Source organism: Artemia sp. Qi Xiang Cuo, chromosome 8 (assembly GCF_049724085.1).
Source record: "Artemia sp. Qi Xiang Cuo chromosome 8, ASM4972408v1, whole genome shotgun sequence".
Classification (NCBI taxonomy): domain Eukaryota; kingdom Metazoa; phylum Arthropoda; class Branchiopoda; order Anostraca; family Artemiidae; genus Artemia; species Artemia sp. Qi Xiang Cuo.
In genome coordinates, this window is record NC_142801.1 from 33,035,176 (window position 1) to 33,051,008 (window position 15,833).

A 15,833-nucleotide genomic window follows, 5' to 3' on the forward strand; every position below is an offset into this window, starting at 1 on the left:
AACACAAGTGCCGTTTAATTAGAACAATAAGACGCTTTTTTAAAATTACTAAAAAATTTTAGCGCAAAGACCGAGGTATTAAGGAGGGGGCAACCCCCCTTAATAAGTAATAATTTTTGTTCGTTTTAAGTTCTAATGTTTCTCCCTACTTTCAGTAAAGAAAAAGTTTTTTTTTCTATTTAATTTCTTATCATTTTTAAAATACTACCGGGAATTCCAGCTCCCTCTCCGCAAAAAGATGCTCTAAAAATCCAATCCCTGTGAAAGTTTACCCGGACAATTACCAGCAACATCTCCACATGTAAAATTGAGTTGACAAAGAGAAAGTAAGACAAATAGTTCACCCCCCGGAAACTTCCCTCTCCGTGAAAAATTCTCCCCGTGGAAATTCTCCTATCAGAAAATCCATCCTCCCCCCATCCGAAAAATGTATTCATACTTCCCTGTAACAAGTTTTATACATAAACAATGGGCTAATTCCATAACTTAGACATTTCCCCAGGGGCTGTGGGGAGTAGTAAAAGCATTTAAGCGTTTTATATCTTCACTGAGCAAAAATCCAAAAAGGTTTGTGTGTTTATTATTACCTGAATTTTATATTACTCTACAGATATAGGGAAATATCATCAGTCAGTTTATTTTTACTAGTTCTATAGATATAAGTTGCATAGGCTGAAAAGTGATAATTTTGTTCGTCTTAAATTTCAATCTTGTTCTTTACGGAATTTTATCAGCATTTTGTATTAATATTAATTTTTTACCCTCAGAACCTACTTGATTAGCAGAAAATGAGTCATGACTAAATTTCCGATTTTGATCTGTCAGTAAAAACAAATAACCTTTTCTTCGATAATTTTTTTTTCGAAGCCTATAAAAGAAGAAATTCGGAAGCGGCATTTATGAGACTATTAAATGTAACAGATAATTTATTTCTTTTAGTCATTACTCAATCATTTCGTCACGAAAAACGCAATCTAGTTATTACTCCCACAGAATCATGGAAAAATTAAGCTGGGTTCTTAACCCCGCTTGGTAGACCCCGGAATCGAGATACATGATCGGGCATATGCTAGTGGTGAAAATTATTGGCCTCTAGCCATTGAGTTAAAAAGTAATTTACCTGTCTCCACGGTTACCTGTGTGATACGCTCGGGTAAATAACTAATTTAGTTGTTTGCTAGAGCTTGTACTGTTAAGGTGCTTTGACTTTTCAAGTAGGAATACCGTAACTCTTCCTGATTCAGACTCTTAATTTTCTTTTGGTTTTAACCGGTAGGTATTTCGTTGCATTTCCGTAATTTTAGCTTGAATCTGATTTTCTTTGAGCCTAGGGTTAAAAAAAAAAAAAACACTTCAATGATTTGGTAAGATTTTAAGCCTTAACCGATAGGGTTTATTTATTGTCGTTTTAATATTCATTTCCACAAAATCTTTTAAATCAGTGTTTAAACAAGATACAAGGATCAAGAACTTTTCTTAAGTCCCACGTGTGTTGTAGATCAAAGTTTCACTTTTATAAAACAAAATTTGTCCATGTCCATTAAAGTTAAGTGCTTTGTAGAGAGAGAGAATACACTGAGGTAGATACTTATCCTAGAAAATTGGCTTTATTTATAGAGGTAGACAGAAGGGAAGGCATAAAAATAGAACCGCCCCTCAATTAATAAGTTTAAGCATTTACCTATTTTTTCTCACAATTCTCTTGTTTTTCTTTCTAGGTGACCCTCCCCCCCCTAAAAACAACAAAACCAATTGTTCATGTGTTCTTGGTTCGAAGGTTCTTGTGCCTTTTTAACAAATTTAGAAAAAAAGAAAAAAAACTTGTTTTTTTTTCGAATGAAAGTACAGAGTGACACTGAAACCTAAGACACGCACAAGGGGGCTCCCCCATCCTTATCTATAGTTTAAAAGTGCCTTAATGATAGCATTCATAAGTGTAACACATGTAATTGGTCAGTAATTGTGCGATTACATTGACGAAGTGTCTAGATGCATTCGGGGGCGTAATTTGCTATGGGGAGGGGGGAGGCAACTGCCCCTCGTAGACCATTGTTTGCCCTCTCCGCCAGACCCCAGTTTGCCCCCCAGCTGAAATTTAGTTTCTTCCAAAATCTTGTCAAACCTAAAATAAACCTGCACAATTCAAGCAACAACAGAAACAGACGAGTTTTTTAGTAATTGTTTACCTTTATTACACTATAAATTACCTTTATATAGTACTACAAAGTACCTTTATAGCACTTTTAAAGCACTAAATAATACCTTTAATGATTTGAGAAAATTGTATCCAACTTTGCCCCCTTTCCCAGGATTTTCACGAAATTACGCCCCTGGAAGTATTGTTAAAAATACTATTTAACCGGTTCCTGTTGTTCTTGTACGTTTGCCCTTGTTTGAACATTTGTTGTTAAGCCATTCAGGATAAAAATCCAAACTTTGGCTTGAAGAGCGGGGGTTTGATGAACTGTGGCGTCAATTCTCGGAAGTCAGGGACCATCTCAATATATATATATAAATATATATATATATATATATATATATATATATATATATATATATATATATATATATATATATATATATATATATATATATATATATATATATATATATATATATATATATATATATATATATATATATATATATATAAGTCGCCCAGAACACATTATATTGAATACCTAACCACCTCTATATATTGAATATTTAATTAAAATATACCTGCGTAGATACGGTTCATCTCGCTCAGGCTAAGCTCATAACCTCCGAATGAACATACAAAACCGGTTTCATTACAGATCAAGAACAAAGTGTGGTTATAAATTTTTTGATGAAAGCGGCTTCATGTTTTTTTTTGTTTTTTTTTGAAAATTGGCACTCTGGGAATTTCTGGCCTGAAAACGATCTAGATAAGTCACGCGTTTGAGAAAAGTCGTTTAGAACCTTAATTCTGGGGAAAAAGTTATGTGAGTGACGTCGTATTTATATGCATTTCGGCAGAATAATTAACACTATTTTCCCCCCATGAGTGGTCGTATCGGTTTTAGTATCTATGAAGCTTTAAAAATAACGCGAGATGACAAATGACTCTGAACAGCTAAAAATAAAGGCATTGAACAAGGAACAGCAAAAATCACATGGAATTGCTAAGGAAAACGTAGCACGACGATATCCATGGCTAGAACACAAGGTAAAATTATAATGAAATGAAGGAATGTGTTAGTTTAACTCCAGTGAGTCTGTGAAGGATAAACAGGAAGGAGGAGTTGAATTTACGCCTGAATTACTTCATTCAATTGAAATTGCTGAGTTTCCTCCATAGAATGAAGAAGTGTTAGTGCAAAGATACACCATAAGGAGAAAATGAATTCACGCCTGAATTTCTTAACCACCCTGCAATGAAATCAAGTTATTTGGCGTCTGTGAAAGATCAATAGTAAAGAAGAATTCAATTCAAGGCAGAAAAAAACTATATGAGTGATGTCACTTTACATCTAAAAAGCAAAATTACATCATTTTTTCCCAGGGACTACCAAAAAGAACCATGTTATTTAAGGGTCTAGAAATAGCAATAAATCCCAGTGAATTGCAAAGGAAAATGTGACCTAAAACTAAATAATAACACGAGAATTATGCTATTGCTTAATTTAGACATTTCAAAAATTACAAGGGAACAAGGACCGTGCTATTTTAGCATCTCTATAGGATAAACAAGAACGAGGAATTGTATTCACGTCAGATTTTTTTAATTCACCTCAAGTTACTGATTTACCACCCTATAACTTGAAACTAAAGAATAAACCGATGATTATGCCGGTGCGTAATTTAGATATTTCAGAGGGCATAGGCATTGGGACATTCCTGGTTGTTGCTGAATTATATAAGAACGCAATTAAAGCAAAATATAGCGACTGGGAGAAGCTGATAAAGCAGTTTTTTTTATATCCATGACGTCATGTGAAACTACACGTGATTTTGAATGAATCCGAAGAGCTAAAGCAAAAGGCATGCCCAAAATTAAAAAATGCATGAATATGAAGCGTAAACAAAATATGTAGCTAGAAGAAATGCGACAATAACCATTACAACGAATCAAAATAAAAATAATCGACACAGAAATCTGCAGTTAGAAGAAGAGCGACATGAATGATCACATCGAATCGTCAACTAAATCTGCGGTTAGAAGAAAAGCACAAAGAGAATCACAACGATTCCTGTGCGAAAACAAATCCTACAAAATAGATGATACTTTAATGCATTAACACGGAGGAGGAATTGAATTTACACTAGAATTTTTAATTCAATTAAAACTGCCGATTTGATGCCTCATGACTTAAACTTAAAGAATAAAACGATGATTATGCTAATGCCTAGTTATATATTCAAATGTATACAAGCCCGTCGCGTGCCAAGTACCGGCGGTACTATATATATATATATATATATATATATATATATATATATATATATATATATATATATATATATATATATATATATATATATATATATATATATATATATATATATATATATATATATATATATATATATATATATATATATATATATATATATAGGCGGGTGGCAGAAGGGCAGATGAGGTCTGGAGGGGACCACAAGCTCAACTTGGTCCTTTAGTCATATTAAATAAAAAAACAAGTTTTTTCAACTGAAAAGTAAGGAGCGACATTAAAACATAAAACGAACAGAAATTATTCTGTATATGAAAGAGACTGTCCCCTCCTCAACGCCTCGCTCTTTACGCTAAAGTTTTTTATTGTTTTAAAAAATAAAGTTGTGAGACAGAGTCAAACTTTAGCGTAAAGAGCAAGGCGTTGAGGAGGGGACAGTCTCTTTCATATACAGAATAATTTCTGTTCGTTTTAAGATTTAATGTCGCTCCTTACTTTCAGTTTAAAAAACTTGTTTTTTTTATTTAATTTTTGAACGTTTTTGAACGAATGCAGGTTTTGATCTTGGCTCACCGTACATGAATAATTAAAACAAAATTTTCATATTAATTTACTCTTATTTAGCTAAATGGCTTTCTCAAAACTTGTTCAATTTTATTTACGAACGTTTTTATTAGTAATAAATATACGTAACTTACGAATTAACTTACGTAACGAACTTCTATATTCCTATATTTTTAATGCGTCTATTAGGGGTTTCGCCCCCTAGTCAATAACTTTCTCTTTAAGCGAAACTCCAATTTTGGTCCCAATTCTTTAGAAATGACCGCTTAATCACAAAGGCCGTTAATTAGAATAAATAGCTCTAAGAAATCTTTGGCTTAAAGAACGAGTCTTTGACTACGGGGTGAACCCAATTATATATGTAATATTTTCTGTTCGTTTAAAGTTTCGACGTTGCTGCTGTTGCAGTTGAAATACTTGTTTTTTTATATTAAATTTATGATCTTTTTTTAAATAATGCTGGGAAGTCCGGCGTCCCCTTCATAGCAATGTCCCTTCCCCCATGAAAACTTCCTTCATGGAAAGATCCTCCCAGATAACCCCCGACCCACCCACCCCCCTACTACCAGGAAAAATCTCCCCTGAAAACGTCTGTATACTTCCCAATAACCAATACTATATGTTAACATTGGGTAGAAGTTCATAACTTTCAGCCCTCCCTCCGGGAACTTCGGGGGAGTAAGTCATCCTAAAAGACATACTTACAATATTTTCGAACTTGCTGAACAAAATGGCTATCTCAAAATTTTGATCAGGTGACTTTGGGAAAAAAATGAGCGTGGGAGGGGGCCTAGTTGCCCTCCATTTTTTTGTTCACTTAAAAAGGGCACTAGAACTTTCAATTTCCATTCCAATGAGCCCTCCCATGATATTCTAGGACAACTGGTTTGATACGATCATCCCTGGGAAAAAAAAAACAAAAAAAAGCAAATACACACACACCCGTGATCTTTCTTCTGGCAAAAAATGCAAAATTCCACATTTCTGTAGATGGAGCTTGAAACGTCTACAGTAGGGTTCTCTAATACCCGGAATATGATGGTGTGATTTTCATTAAGGTTCTATAACTTTTAGGGGGTCTTTCCCCCTTTTTTCGAAAATCAGCCAAATTTTCTCAGGCGCCTAACTTTTGATGGGTAAAATTAAACTTCATAAAACTTACCAATTTGAAATCAGCATTAAAATGTCATTCTTTTGATGTATCTATTTGTTTCAAAATACCATTTTCTAGAGTTTTGGTTATCATTGAGCCGGCTCGCTCCTTACTTAAAGTTCGTTACCATGAACTGTTTGATACATTAAACTTTGCTCAATTCTGTTGCAATTAAGGTGCAAGATGCCTAATTATCAGCTGAGAAGTTGGTAATAGGAGGGGTTGCTGGAGGAGTCACTAATTCCGTTTCCTCCAACCATGGATATATATACTATATATATATATAGTATATATATATATATATATATATATATATATATATATATATATATATATATATATATATATATATATATATATATATATATATATATATATATATATATATATATATATATATATATATATATATATATATATATATATATATATATATATATATATATATATATATATATATATATATATATATATATATATATATAATATATAGGCGGGTGGCAGAAGGGCAGGTGAGGTCTGGAGGGGACCACAAGCTCAACTTGGTCCTTTAGTCATATACATTAAACTTTGCTTAATTCTGTTGCAATTAAGGTGCAAGATGCCTAATTATCAGCTGAGAAGTTGGTAATGGGAGGGGTTGCTGGAGGAGTCACTAATTCCGTTTCCTCCAATCATGTATTGAGAATCCTTGCATAAATCTTATTCAAACAAGGTGCAACATTTATGCATTTCTGCAAAAAGGCTACAAGAGGGAAGACGGAGGGGGAAAAGTTTTAGGCCCTTTTCCCTCCCCCAACACCAAATTTGGATTTTTCCTGTTCCCTCCCCATTTTTTCTTCAACAGTACCTGGAAGTTTCCACTCCATTCCTCCGGCCGTTCCAAGATATTGCTAACGCGCTATTTTGATGATCTGGATAAACACTGTGCCAGTCTAACTCCGCTCAAGGTCAAAATTTATATTTATTTGACACCCTCCTCCAACAATGGCTAAAATTTCCAACTCCATACCTTAACCTATTCTTGAGACAATGTGAAATCAATTTGTCTGTGAATTTGAGAAATCAATTGTATATAGCGTATTTTGATTTACTTAGGTACGTGTATTGTTTCTAGAGTACACTTTTGGAAAAGTCTGGGAATCATTGTATAGCAAACGATCCGTATCGAACTAAAACGATCGCTCGAACTAAAACCAATCAAAAACAAAATGTTTGTGGCCCTAACCCTCCTCCGCCATTTGCAACAAAACACATGATATTCTTTTCCCAGAAAAAATCCCTGAAAGTTTCAAGCTAAAGTTTTGGACACCAGGATTGCTCTCCAATCACCTTCGAACCATAAAAATGGCACTAGAACTTTAAATTTCCGATCGAGATAGCCCATTCTAAAGTATCTACGGTCACACCTTTCATGCACAGTGGCCTGGGGACAAGAAAATATAACTGACACATGGAAGCGACTTTGCTCTTTACTCAGGGAGCGTTATTGCGCTCCCAATGACTCTTGGTGATTTCAAAGTGTTTTCCTCATTGTCTACACTGAGCATTAGGCTACTCCCTTCGCCGAGAGTGAACGTTTCGTTACCTTTGTTTAGCCTTTTACCGAAGCATCATCAAATATTAGGGTTGAGAATGAAGAAGTCACATATCCATCGAACATAATCGTCAATTTTTTTACGGTTTTTGATACGGTATTTAAGCCTGATATGCCTGTTATTTTTATACAACCGCAGAATTGATAGCTTTTTTTGTCAACTGAAGGCCAAACCTTGTCAATAAGAACTTTTTCCTTTGACTTTTTTGGTCTATCTTCATATTCCGTGACTGTGACGCGTCACCGATTTTATTCTATTATTTAGGGTTTTAATCGTCGGCTTTTTTGTTATAGCTGCTAGTGGCCCCAGTTGATAGGGGGGAGGCAGGGGAGACTACCCATGAAAACGATCTTAGGAACCTAAAATAAAAATTTAAAGATAAGGACCTATAAAGATGCTTTCGGTGTCTCAGACCCCTATATCCAAACCTTGTCAATATAAGAACTTTTTCCTTTGACTTTTTTGGTCTATCTTCATATTCCGCGACTGTGACGCGTCACCGATTTTATTCTATTATTTAGGGTTTTAATCGTCGGCTTTTTTGTTATAGCTGCTAGTGGCCCCAGTTGATAGGGGGGAGGCAGGGGAGACTACCCATGAAAACGATCTTAGGAACCTAAAATAAAAATTTAAAGATCAGGACCTATAAAGATGCTTTCGGTGTCTCAGACCCCTATATCCAAACCTTGTCAATATAAGAACTTTTTCCTTTGACTATTTGGTCTATCTTCATATTCCGCGACTGTGACGCGTCACCGATTTTATTCTATTATTTAGGGTTTTAATCGTCGGCTTTTTTGTTATAGCTGCTAGTGGCCCCAGTTGATAGGGGGGAGGCAGGGGAGACTACCCATGAAAACGATCTTAGGAACCTAAAATAAAAATTTAAAGATAAGGACCTATAAAGATGCTTTCGGTGTCTCAGACCCCTATATCCGGAAATTAAATTTTGCTTATCCCTTGCCTAATTGTGGCTCCGTGTATCAAGACTCATGGAGTCAGGGTAAAAACTGAGAGTCATCCTTTCGTGGCTTCTTATTTGTGTTTTTTCACTATTCAAATTTTTTTTTACTTCCGGTCCTGCTTTAAAAAATGTTTAACCAGGAATATATTGCAATCTCGGCTGTCCATGTCTTATATTAGAACCGGGAATATTTTTTTTTAGATAATCTATCATTAAATTGGATACAACCGAACAAAATAACGAGTTTTCTTTTGTCTTCTTGGTTTCAACAATAATTAACGATCATAATACCATAAACAATGGAAATGTTTTATTGTTTCCTTCTGTGCAAAGCTGATAAATTGCAATTCTCCCTTTTTTAAAGCGTATGTCTTCTATCTCTTACACATTTACGGTCTGAAAAGGAAAACTAATTTTCTTACTTGTTACAAAAACAAAACACCGAGATAAAACAATGTAAAAAGCATACAAAAAAAAGAAATTTACTCTGACACATAAATGGATTGGAAGGTTTAGTGTCAGAGTAAAGCATGAACAGGAAAAAACAACTTTTGAGACATAACCCGAAGTTGTTTAGCTATGAATATAATTCTGTACATAATAGCGGTACCACTTTGTATTAAGGAATAGTATAACTTTCCAGTAAAAACTAAGAATAACAAACTAAATCGAAGCTAAGATTTGGTTTAAGGTATTATCAAGGCCGTATCCTGGGGGGGGGGGGTACCCGGTTTTAACCCCCCCCCCCCCCCCGAAATTTTTGACCGAGTCGAAAATAAGTCGAAAATTAGTAAAACCTAGGTAAAAATCAGTAAAATTAGTCGAAAACTGAGTCAAAAATTAGTAACCCAAACGAAAAAAGATCCTGGATCCGCCCTTGGGTCTTATATACCTTACTTGCACTTGAATCAAAGCCCTAATTTCTGTTCTGTTCGCATAATTGTTTTTCAATGGACGAAATTTCAAAATTCTTCATAATTCTCAAACTTCGAGTTTGAGAATTTAATTCGAATTTGATAAATCTCTCTTGTAACTTGTGTTGGGTGCCCACTAGAAGACATAGTCTATCTTTGAACTTCGGTTGCTAGAGGCACTGTGCTTGGGACTCACCCAAAAGCCAGAGTGTTTTCCACAAAATAACCCATGAAGTTGTGCATGCTTAATCTCGTCCCGACTTCCTTATTTTTGGGAAGTACAGTACGTGGAATTTTTTTGACAGACGCAATACCTAAAAAGTGAATCATATAATTATAGTAACTCAATAGCGAAAAGCGTGTCGATAAATTGATATTTTTTTTTTCTTTTCTGCGCCTTCGCCTTAAGATATAAAGATGTGAGCCGATTATTGCGACCTGGGCGTTGTTGGTTTTTCCTATACATTCATAAAGAAATGTAGGAGATAATTGAACTAAATAAAATAATACAGCTTTACTACGGTAAATAAAACGGTAATGGTATTCTATTCGGGACAGAGACATTAGCGCCATGGGCGCTAATAGGAGGAGAGTGGAAGAAAAACTTGCCCCCTTCCCAGACTTGGAAGACAACCTTTTCGGTGTGTTCATTTAAAAAATCGAAAAAGAAACAGAATTGCCCCTTCGATTTTGAAAAATACCCTTTTAAAACAAAAAGCTTTGGCCTCCCTCCTACAGTTTCGTGTAAGTAATTTTAGACCAAACAGCTTTTTTATTTAAAACTCAAACGAAATAGAAATACAGAAAAACGTGTATAATTTTTAAAACAATTGAGATATATAAAAATCACTAGTAATAACAAAGTCTGAATATTTCGGCTTAAAATTCAGAAGAAAGTATCAATGGAAAAAAAATTACCTAAAATAAACAAAATATATAAAGAAAAGGAAAAAAAGACACAGACTTTGTAGAACAACAAAATGAAACCAAAAAAGGAAAAGTTGCATCTTGATAACGTCCAGTATTTAACTTTTATGCATCACAAATGGACAAGGCAGGACAGATCAGTTTAATCAATTTATAATTATACCAGATATTCCATTTCGTACTAATTTCTAAAGTTTCGCAGATTGGCACCCCTACCTTAGGCAAGAGGTCAGTTAACTGATGGAGGTCCTCGAATTATGGCTCTAACAGTAAGCCTAACCAAAAAAAGTCAAACCAAAATTACAGTCACCCGCTTCACGCCAGCTATCTCCAGCGAGTGACAGTCGACCCTTTGAACTGGTACGAGCAAATGAACATCTGTTTTCCATCTTGGATTGTTCCTCAAAGATTCTTTATTTCGCCTTGGTCAGCGCTTCATATGTCCAGGGGGTTGCCCTCGGACATCATTTTGCACGTATTTCTAGACACTCTTTGGTCTCTGCAGCCCCATCCCTGAGCGGCTCGGTCAATAAGGCCATAAACTCCAAAGCTTTGACACAAATGTTTCATTGTTAAGCCACACATCAAAGTACACGGTCTTGCCTTCTGCGGACTGGGGATTGAGGGCCCGTGATTTCCACACCGTCTATCGATTTCCATTTTTGCAATATTCAAAATTTTTCCTGCTAGAGATCCAGTCAGAACCAACCGTTCTATAGCAAAGTCGATACGATATGCCATCTATTTTCAGTCCACACAATCTCGGCAGTGTATTTCACAAAGTCCCTCGCCTCACGGCAAGTGAAGGACTATTGGTAGTTTTTTAAACTAGTCTTTTACTTTCTGTAGGTTGTTTAAATACTTTTCTGTTCCTAAAGAAGATACTGTTTATGTGGATTTTGTGTTTTCAGTGAAGGTTTTGCAGAATTCTTAAAATGTTGCGAAATATCATGAATCAATCGATTATTTATTTTCTTGGGTGCCTTATCTAGAATAAGTTATATTTTCATGCACCTTATTTTCTTTCTTTTTATTTACGCCTTTATCTTATCATTATAACTTGTTAAGTTTTTCGATTTCAAATGCTCATCGCAAATTTACCGGAGCCACCATATCTTGTACGCAGCAGTGCCAGAAGGGGGGAGGGGCACAGAGCCCTTCCGGAGTTAGAGGAAATTACATGTGCCTATATAGTATTTGAACACAATGGTTATATAAGACATTTCCTTAGCTGGGCCTCACTATAAAAGGACCAGGGCCTCCTCGAAGACATTTCTGACTACATGTCACACACACACACATACATATATATATATATATATATATATATATATATATATATATATATATATATATATATATATATATATATATATATATATATATATATATATATATATATATATATATATATATATATATATATATATATATATATATATATATATATATATGGTCCAAGCACAATAACAGCTATGCCATGTGAGGATGTGGTCTAATTTTCTGTATACCGAAGTCAAAATATTCGATCTGTAATATTAGGCTATGTGTAGTTTTCTTCTGTCTTGCCTCTTCTGCAAAATTGCTGGCTATCATTGATGCCTATCAACCTTCTTGATGGCCTATCAACATCCTTAAGAGAAATACAAGAACTGCACCTCGGTCAGTATAGTTTAGCAAAATGATAAACAGTATGATTAAGGTATGTAGCATAATGACCAAACGTAGTATTTATATTAGTTAAGTTCTTCATATTGAGTGAAATTATTTCCAAGGTCATCGAGATAAAAATTAGCTTAAAGGCGAAGATGTTGTGTAAAGACTTATAATTAAACAAATCACCATTGAGATACCGGTTTTAAGCGTCATTTCAACTAATTCATCTGATAAAACCCAAACTTTATACATTCAATGACCTGAACATGATGTGGAAGTTGCAGGCCTTTCTGACAACAACATGAGAAATTAATAACAGACAAATCTATGAATAGAATATTCACCTACTTCTAAAAGGTTGAAAATGGAACTTACGAAAAGAGGAGGGTTTCGAATACAACCTTTCCCCCTTTCGCGAGACTTTTCTAATAATGTTAATTCATTTGTCAAGAAATTCATCTATTTTTATAATTTTTTCCATGTTATACCTTCCCTGAAAAAATAGCATCTCCCCTTCCCCCTATCCCAAATAAAATCTTGCCTACGTACCTGGGTTCAAATACTGAGAAACGTTAAATTTCCTTTCCTTATAAGATTGTTGCTGAAGCTGAGGGAATATGATTGAAAGATTTGGAGCCTTCTAAAATTGTGAGATGTATCGTTTTTTTTTCTTTTTAAAGGAAGTTATTTAGGGGAAGGGGCTTTTGTAGAAGGAGAGCTGCTTGGGTGAACACACAACTCAACCACCATAACTCGACTACCAAACAAATCAACCACCCTCAATTCAACTACCTTAAAGTTAACCACCAAACAGCTCAACCACCATGAACTCGACCACCAAAAACCTCAACTGCCACTTAACTGAACCACCACATTACTCAGATCTGTTTCAATTCAGATGTGTTTATCAATCACAGTAGCCTGGTGAGCATTCACTCCCTGGTGATCCGATCAGTGTGAGGACTTCTCGAATAAAGTTCAACGTTAAACAAGCAGCAACCACTTCCTCTGTGCCAACTAGAAACCATGAAGACGTAGTTGTTAGAATGCCTACAAAGAGTGCCTTAGGCGAGTCCATTCGTCGAGAAAGACGAAAAAACGATTATAATCCTCGACAACCCCAGTCGGTGGCCTTTAAAATCCCAGGTTTGTATCAAGATCTTTACTTTTACGATTCCGAAAAAAATATTCCTAAAAAAATTTGGTTTTGGGCTATAAAGATATGATTGCTGTATCGTGGGAGACCAGAACTATTTTTAGGTGATGGAACATTCAAGGTTTCGTCCCGTCCTTTTTTCAGCTATATACAATACATGCAAAGGCTTGTGATTCATATCCTCCATGCATTTATTTTCTTTTGCCTGATAAGGCAGAAAACTCATTTAGAGGCACGCTAAAAGCATTTATAGACTTGGTGCCAAGAGCTAATCCCACTAGAATTCTGACAGATTTTGAAAAAGGCTACTATAAATGCTTTTCTAGTTGAGTTTCCAAATTCTATGTTATAGGGATGTTTCTTTCACTTTTCACAGTCTATCATAAGAAAAGTTCAATCGCTAGGTCTCAAACATGACTTCGAAAATGATCCCAATTTTAATATCCTGGTCAGGATTATCTCAGCCTTAGCTTTTGTTCCATTACAAGATATTGAAAGAGTGTTTGATGAACTCTGTGGAAATTTCCCCCAAGATGATAATTACGATTCTTTCTTGAGTTTGCTTCAATGATGCATGCGCGCGTGGACTTAAATTGCCAAACCGGGGGTTTGCATTGCCAAGGTTTTTACCAATCATCTGAAACCACACTGAAAGTGCACTGAATTGCTTGGCGAAAACTATAAATGCCACGGAGGGTTTCTACAATGCTCTTAATGGTATGTTCATCTGTAATCCTGAAATCGGTCACCCGCCAAAGACTGTAGGCGGGCGGGCCTATTATTCTTAGGCCGCCTGTTTGCCTGCGAGTCCAGGCGACTTGTTGGTCAGGTTTCGATCCTAAATCCTGGTCGACTGCCTTTGATTCCCATATGGGCTTTCCAAGTAAGCAAAGCCATTACAATATGAAAAATCAGGGTCGCTCATTTGCCCTGTGAGTTTAGGGACTTGATTCATAAGTTTTCAACGAAAAATCTTTGTTACCAACCCGTTCTGGCCCAGTGGGCTTTTCCAATAGGCAAAACTCAAAGTGTTCAAAATATCTCAGTCCCATGTTCTGCCTACAAGTCCAGTGGAACTTGTCAGTCATGAGTCAATAGAATCTTGGTCACCCCGCTGCGATTCTGCCTGGCTTTCCCAATGGGCAAAACTCAAACTGTTTGAAAAATATATCAGTTCCTCGTTTTGCCTACAAGTCCAGTCGACATTGTCCGTCATTAGTCAACTCAAAAATCTTGGTCAAACCCCATTACAATTCCTGTAGGCTTTCCTAGTAGGCCAAGCTCATATAATATAAACTATCTCAGTCGCCCACTTTCCTGCAAGTCCTGTGGACAGGGTTAGTCCCTAAGTGTTTGAATAATTTTTTGGTCTTCAATTGCGTTCAAATGGCTCACAGAACTGATAAACTATTTGAATTACACTTACTCTATGCCAGTCTACCTTAGTTCTGTACTATGATGGATGATAGACTATCATCATTAATTGAAATTAATAATATATATACAACACTGATAAAATTATACCAGCTTTGCCTCTCACAGAGACTATCTGTCTTCGCTTTACTCTACTTAGCCATGGCTTGGCTCTCAAGTCTTCCACCAAGTTGATTAAATTCAAAGATCAACGGCTATTTGGTGGAAGACTTGAGAGCCAAGCCAGGGCTATTTAGATTATTTGAATTGCGTTCCTGAATTCCTTAAGGCGCGTCCACACTGAGGTTTTCCTAATACCAAGATTTCACTAGCGCTAATTTTAGCCGACCGGAATTTTTCGTTCAGTTTTTCAACCAATCAGAAGATTTATGTTTAGAAGCGTAGTTACTATGAAAGGCTGAAGAAGATCTGCTAAATGTTTTTCCAGAGAAATTGTATAAGGACAGTCTTATATACTCGTTCGACCAACCGCATATCATATAACTGATCGCTGTATAAAATTGTGTTCAATTCCACTTAGTAGGGCTATAACCTAAGAAAGCTTGATGCCTAGGTTACGCCTTACGGATAAAAGATGACACATTGCCAAAGATTGTATTTCTTGGCCATCCATCTGGGGCCAAACGAAAAGCAGGTTTTTCCCTAAAGGGACGGGAAAAGATGATAAGTAAGAATTTAAACGAAACTGGAATTTTATTGGAGGGGGTAAAACCTGAAGCTGGGGTAGAAGAAGGTGGAGGAGGAGCGTGTGCTGCTGTGTTGGTCTCAGTGGGCTTGGTGTTGCAATGAGTTGTTAGTAGCAGTAGTAATAGTATTTTTGGTACTTGTCAAGAATCCGGCAGTCACGCGAGAAGTGAAGGTTCGTTAATGCTCATGAAATAAAACAAAATAGGATAAAAATATAATAGTTCAGAAACAAATTTGGGTTATATATTTGCACATTGGGGGAGGGGGGGGGTGAATCACAGCGTTTATTAAATGCGTAACCTAACCTAACCTAGGTACCTTTTTTTGCCCCTTCAACCCCAAAACTAAAGTTTAAATCTTCGTCA

At 35.7% G+C, this 15,833-nt stretch overlaps 1 protein-coding gene across 1 annotated transcript in view; it reads left to right on the top strand.

The window, feature by feature from the left end:
• The first annotated feature begins 1,136 nt into the window (after nucleotides 1-1,136).
• LOC148949345 (ferric reductase 1) overlaps nucleotides 1,137-15,833 on the top strand; it is a 141,935-nt gene continuing 127,238 nt past the window's right edge. Inside the window, exon 1 of the mRNA XM_089093381.1 lies at nucleotides 1,137-1,272. The gene's annotated coding sequence lies outside the window, so the exon portion shown is untranslated. The remainder of the gene's footprint in view (nucleotides 1,273-15,833) is intronic.